Consider the following 7,701-nt stretch of genomic DNA (forward strand, 5'->3'; position numbering starts at 1 on the left):
GCCAGACTAAAGTAAATTTGATATCAAATTTAAAAAAAATGAACGCTTAGGTTACACGAACTTACTCATGTATCCAAAAAGTCTATTTAGTCATACTTTCTATATTTTAAAACTTAAAAATGTGCCTGCAAATAAATTCTATTTTCAAAAATTTGAATGCCCTTTGATTTCTCAATATAACGACCGATTTTCGAGGTATCAAAATTCGAAAAAAATGTTTAGTATTTATTAAAATATCCAAAATAAAAAAAACAATGACATCTTTGATCATCAACATTATTGGGTCATTATAAGTCCTTGGAAACTTAACGGCTATGTGAGGGGTACCGTTCTGGAGCAATGCAAAAATATTTGTTTTTAATTTAAAGTAGCCAAAATAAGAAAAAAAACATTTAGATAATGTTAAACAAACCTATCGGTTGGTTTTTGAAAAAGATTTTTGATCAACAAATTTGTATGGAAACTTCTGTAATTTTTAGTCTAAGAAAAAATTTTAAAAAAACGCATAGCGCCAATTAGCTACCAACCTTGAAAAAAAAAACTTTTTTTCAACTTCTCTACCATCGTAATGTCATGTTTGGCTAAAATCTCGAAAAAAAAATACTCGAAGTTATGCATTTAAATTTGAATAAAAATGAATAATTAACATTAAAGTATTTTCTGTCTAATTAATTCAGATCCTAACATAATTGTTAACAAATTTGTCTTTTTCTTGAAGAGAAAAACGTTAAAATCCAAATTCTTGCATAACATTATAAGTATATTAGCTGTCACTGAGTTTGTTTCTATATTTTTAATATGCCACACAAATTCTCAAGAAACACAAAAGGTGTTCAATATTCATCGTTAACACTTTCATCGGTGTGGTACAAAAAAATGTATTGCATAATAATTTAAATCATTTGGACGTAAAGTGAGAGACACGTACAAAAAAAAATTCAATGTGAGAAGCCAAGGAAAAAATAAAGCTATCAATCAATTGTTCACTTTAACCTGACATCTTACAGTCTCAAAATGAATGAACCAAGGAAGGAAAAACCCATCCGCTCAGCGCACCAACGCGACGGTATACCTGCACAACCTCTTATTCGAATGTTAAATTTTAAAAAATTAAAAAATAAATACCCGTTAGGTATATTTTTCATAGCTCACGAGCACAGAGGACCACGACTCTGAGACTCCGATGACTACATGAGGTGTTCGATGTGTGAACTTAACATGCTCAAAATCATCTGCAAACACTCAAATTCAAATTTGTAGGCGGTTATAAAGGTAAGGTAAGCCGTATACTATAGGTATCCCGTGCATATACCCATCATTCATATTTTGAAACTGACAAAAAAATTGATATTTTTCATACAGATTTCGAGGTTTTCTGTCTCCTTTTTCATACTTGGCATACATCGTAAGTAACCTCAACATTATTTTTGATGTAGGTAAACCATAACCATTCCTAAACAGAAGTTACGAAACCGCACATATTAGATGCTCATCATGTGATGAGATGCCATTTGACATCATTCAGGGACGTATTTGTTTCGGAGAGGTAGAAAGTTCAAAGAAGGCTATGAGATAAATGGAAACAAGAGTGATTTTTAAAAATTAGAAAATATATTTTATTGTTTTTAACATGTTTCTAACCTGTTTTAATGATATATCAGACTTATTCATGTTGTACTTCAAAAACTGTCCATCATTCTACAAAGATTTTAATCGACTTACTGTACGCAAAAGTACTAGGATACTCAATGACCTTAACTTAATTATTCTATAAATATTGACGAATTTTGAAATTAGTACACTTCAAACAGGATACACTGTTAATATTTAGGAGTTAATAAGCCTAGTCAGAAAATTTAAACTAATTACTCTTATTTATTTAATCCGTTAATTATCTAACGTTAATATAAACTTATAGCTATTTACATAATTTTTAATTTAAAATTTTAATTAATATAGAAATAAATAAATACTATAACAAATTAAAAAATCTTTCTTTAAATTGTTTACTTTTAACATTGTCATTAACAGATGAAATTAAATTATAAAATTTATTGAAGACTGAAATCAATTGATTTAAAGGGCTATTCATACCATAGTTAGTTCTGCTAAAGATCGGACATAAAGGTATCTGTCTTCTTATGCTAGTTTGGCTATAGCTAAAATTTAGACGATTCAGAGCTGTTGCGGATATAATAGAACCATTAATTAATTTTAAAATAAAACAAAATTGGAGATATTGTCTATGTTGTGAAAGTGTAGGGAGCTTTATTAGCAAAAGTCTCTGAGAATAAGGAGGTGGTGTGAATAATTGGGAAAACGGAAGAAAACGAAGACAAAAACGCATAAATCTTTTTTGAATACTTTCAAGTCTGTCAATATGGACTGAATAGTATGGTGCCCATATAACACAGCCGTATTCAAGTATTGGCCTTACAAATGATACATAAAGAAGTTTTAAGACGTATGGGTCACGAAAGTCACGAGAAAAACGTTTAATAAAACCTAGAATTTTGTTAGCTTTTTTAACTATAAAGTTATAATGGTCACAGAACGTTAATTTACTGTCAAGAATAACACCTAAATCAGAGAAAACGGAAAGCTTACAAAGGGAGGAAGAATCTAATAAATAGTTATAATCTATAATTGTTTTTTTGCGTGTAAAACACATAGTTTTACATTTGTCAATATTCAATAAAAGTCGGTTTGTATTGCACCATTCCCTAAAACTATGAAGATCTTCTTGAAGCTGTGAGCAGTCATTAATTGAACTAATAGATTTGAAAATTTTAATGTCATCAGCGTATATTAAAACGGAGGAGTTTTTTATAACGGATGTTATGTCATTTATATATAGGATAAATAATAATGGACCTAAATGGCTACCCTGTGGAACACCAGAGTTGACGTAAAATTGGTCGGAGAATTCATTTCTGAATATAACGCTATAACTTCTGTTCTTGAGATAAGACGCGATCCACGTCAAGAATTTGTCGTTAAACCCTAAGGCTTTAAGTTTATGGACTAAAGTCTTGTGACACAATTTGTCAAAGGCTTTGCTGAAATCTGTGAATACGCAATCTACTTGTTTACGATCATCGAAAGAGTCAAGGCAGAAAGAAGTGAAGTGAAGTAGGTTTGTAATTGTTGATTTATTCTGGACGAAACCATGTTGATTTTCACATACAATTGAATTACAATTAAAGGATAACATCTTACAGACAATGGACTCAAATAGTTTGGGAATAACGGAAAGTTTGGCAATCGGCCGGTAATTCTTTATTTCATTCTTAGACCCTTTTTTATGAATCGGAGTTATAAATGCACTTTTCCATAATAATGGGAAAACTGAGCTTCTAAGAGATTCATTGAACAAAACAAACAGAGGGTACGATAAATGAGACACACATTTTTTTAAAACACATGATGGTACACCATCAGGGCCAGGGTGAAAACAGTCATCAAGTTCTGAGACACAACGAACAATTAAATCCTCACATATTGTCAAGTCAAGTGAGTTAAGGTGAGGATAATTTTGGGCTGGAGTGAACGAATCGGGAATTTGAAAAGAAGGAGGTACGTCGAAAGCATCTTTGAAGAAATTAGCAAACATATTTGAAATTATTTGGGAGTCATGACTTGTTGTGTTATTAAAAGACATAGAGTTTGGGTAACCGTCAGTTTTTCTTTTACTTTTCACGAAATCCCAGAAGTTTTTTGGGGTCTGTTTCAATTCATTTTCAATTTTTATAATATAGTCAGAGTATAGAATATTGGAGTAGTCAATGAAAATATTTTTAAGTTCGGAGTAGATCCTGAAGTCTTCTTCTGCTCTAGTTTTACTAAATTTTAGCCATGCCTTATTTCTTTTATTTTTTAAGTTTTTTAATTGAGTGTCAAACCATGGTGGAGTTTTAGATTTATAACGAGATTTCCGTAATGGCGTAGTTTCATAAAAATAGTTAAAAATAATACTATAAAAATTTAGACACATGTCATTAATATTACGATTTAGGAGCAGTTGATTCCAGTCAACATTACACAATAAGTTAGTTAGTTCATTAAAGTTACATTTTTTAAAATTGAATTCAAGTTTTTCATTTGATGTATTAGGGATATTGCACACATTTATATTCAGTGATATATTTAAAGCTGGGTGGTGACGGTCTTCTTCTACTAGTTTAACATCGGCTGGAGATACAGCTACGTCAGTATTTATCGTGTCGGAGAAAAATATTAGGTCCAAATATTTGTTGTATTGATTGGCAACTCCATTAAATTGAACAAGTCCACAAGAAGCTAAACCATCAATAATTGTGAATTCATTGGTGCTCGTTGGACTGATAGGTGTAAAATAGTTGAAATCTGACGATTTTGTCCAGTTGAGGTTCGGAAGATTGAAATCACCTATGATGAGCAGTTCATCATTAGGTTCCATTTGGTCGTGGATCTTCTCAGTTAAATGCATGCAATTTTCATAGACAAAACTGGTAGATCTTGGAGGTATGTATACTGAGATGATAAAGAGATAACCTGTTTCCAATTTGATTTTAATACATAGCATTTCGACGTCAGAAAGATCAAAAGAATCAACCAAAGTGCATATAAGGTAGTTTTTTACCGCGAATAGTATTCCACCACCGACTGTCTCCGAGTCGCTCGATTGGTGCCTATCTCGTCTAAAAACTTGGTAAGTTGAGTCAAAGAGTTCGGTATCTATGAAGGAATTATTTAGCCATGTTTCTGTAAACGTAATTATGTCATGTTGTAGATTGTTAATATTTTTATAGATCGTATTGATCTTTGTCCTTAGGCCATTGACGTTTTGGTAATAAATCAAAACTTGTTTAATCTGCCTCTTTGATAATAATGCATTGTCCGGGTCTCTTGAAAAGGGTTAAAGGATGACGACTTTATATTATTATTTTGTTTATTCTCGAATTCGTGTATTATGATCCCTTTCGGCCAAAGCGATGTTGAGTTTAGAAGATGGAAGATTGAGTCTGGAACTCTTATCTTAAAAGATGCATATTTCGAGTGGTTTCGATGAATCATATTCTCAACTTTTAATAGCGACGTATCAGTCTTGTTTGAAATAAAGTTTTTAATATCGAGGGCGTTTGTTGAAGGGGCAAGTTTAGATAAAAATAAAGTTCGATGGCCTTCTACTACTTTCAATCCACATGAGATAGGTGAGTTTAGATGAGTTTTCTTTGGAAGGGATGAAAATAACAGTGAGTTTGCTAACGTAACTCTTTTTAAGATAACACATTTAGTAAGCAACTTACTTGGTAGATTTTAACTGACTTACTTTTTTTTTTAATTTAAGAGTGCAACAAACTACCTGTGTTTTGTTTGAAAATCTGTCAAAAGTATGGTAGGATCTTACAGGAATAACAAAAACAATACCCGCCGTATGAATTCTACTGATAAAAGCTAAAGTAGAATCTTGCTACGGATGGGTTTTTGACATTTTATATAATGTTAGTACAATTAATATTGCATTTGTATCTCGATGGCTGTGTTCATTGAATGGCTGTGACTTTGAAATCATGTGTTTTCCTTTGGGGAAAAAATCAATCTGTTACTGTTGATATTATTTAGTTTTGTTAATGCAAATGAACAAATTGGGCTTATTTTGCAAGAGAAAACATAGAAAAGATTTAATTTTAAGTTTTGCTATGTTTCCATTAAAGGTTTATATCAGTTTAGATCAAATAAATTCTTTTGGTGTCTTCAAACCGCAGGAGAATGAAGAGACTTCCATAAAAGAAATGCTACAACTTATTCTTAAAAGAATTGATAAACAGGTTTTGAATAATAAACTGCTAAGCGAACAAGTCGCTCTTAAAAAACAATGATGGACAGAACACTTAAAATCGCTACATGGAATGCAAACGGTCTTATGCAACATTCATCCGAATTAAAAATCTTTTTAGACCTAGAACAATCCATATTTGCCTGGTGTCCGAAACTCATTTCTCCAATGGGCAAAGTCTAGATAATGTAATAGAAAACTATTCATGTTACCACGCTCCACATCCAGCTGACAAGGCAAGAGGTGGATCGGCGATTTATATAAAAGAAAGCTTAAAACATTATGAAGTAACCAAGTTTACTAGTGAAAATATGCAAGTAACAACTATTAGTATTGGTATGAAAAAGAAAAAGTTAAAGATAGCAGCTATATACTGCCCACCAAGACGCTACCTGACAGAAGATGACAGAAGATGACAATACAGATCTATTTAATCTTCTTAGGCATAACTTTCTTGTTGGTGGAGACTTCAATGCGAAACACACCCATTGGGGTTGAAGACTTATGTCAACAAAAGGCAAAAGACTTTTCCAAGCAGGCCGTAAATACAATTGCGAATTCTATTCCTCCAGGTCCCCATTTTACTGGCCTTCCGATACTAACAAAATACCAGACGTTATTGACTTTTTCGTAGCTAAAGGAATCAAGCGAAATCACATTAGGGTCGAAGGTAATAATGGCCTGTCATCAGATCATAGTCTTGATTCTATCACTAAGTGAATCGGAAGTACTAGAAAAAAGTAATCCAAAGCTTGTAAATAAGAAAACCAACTGGAATGATTTTAGATAAAGGCTTTTAAGTTTTATAAATTTAAGATTTCCAATGGATACAATCGAATAAATTGACCATGAAGTGGAACAATTTATTGCGGATGTGCAACATGCCGCTGAAGAAAGTACTCCAGCATTTTCTAATAGAAGACAAAATTAAATAAAATATCCTTTAGAGATAAGAGAGTTGATAATAGAGAAAAGAAGAGTTTGAAGAAAATGGAAAAATAGTAGATTTCTAGATTATAAAACAACGTTTAACCGTATAAGCAACAATCTTAAAAAAACAAATTTACAAATTCAAAAAAGATTCACTCAGTACATTCCTAAGGAATTTAACGACTGATGCTTCAACCGATTTTTCGCTATGGAAAGCAGCCAAGTGCCTGAAAAGACCGCAGTTACAAAACTCGCCCTTGAAATCTTAAAATGGGAAATGGATCGGTAACCCGAAAAAAAAGCTAACCTTTTCGCTGAACATCTTGCGAATGTTTTTAAGCCAAACTCATCAAACGCGGCTGAAAACAGCTTACAGTTTGTTGATAAGATAGATGAAAGTGAAATACCAATTGTAAGACTTAAAGAAATAAAAAGTATGTGTTTACATCAGCTACCAAATAAAAAATCACCAGGTTACGATCTAATTACTGCTCAGGTTATCAAAGAAATGCAATTTAAAGCCTTCATAAAACTCCAATATATAATAAATGCACGCCTTAAGAACCGGTATGTCCCGCACCATTGGAAAATTGCTGAAGTAATTGTCATACCAAAGCAAGGTAAACCACCTACGGCTTACACACCAATATCGCTTATACCAATTATGGCAAAAGTTTTTGAAAAACTGCTTCTGAAGAGACTTAGCAAAATCATAGAAGAAAGATGGTTAATCCCAAACCATCAGTTTGGCTTTAGAAATAAACATTCCACGATAGACCAAGTTTATAGAATAACGGATCTAATAGAAAAAGCATTAGAAGAAAAACAAGTATGTTCAGCTATTTTCTTAGATGTTGCTCAGGCTTTTGGCAAGGTTTGGCATGAGGGACTTGAGTACAAACAGCAAAAGAATCTTCCCAGGCATTACTTTGAAAAATTAAAATCGTACATCT

The sequence above is a fragment of the Eupeodes corollae genome, chromosome 1 (assembly GCF_945859685.1).
Source record: "Eupeodes corollae chromosome 1, idEupCoro1.1, whole genome shotgun sequence".
Classification (NCBI taxonomy): Eukaryota; Metazoa; Arthropoda; class Insecta; order Diptera; family Syrphidae; genus Eupeodes; species Eupeodes corollae.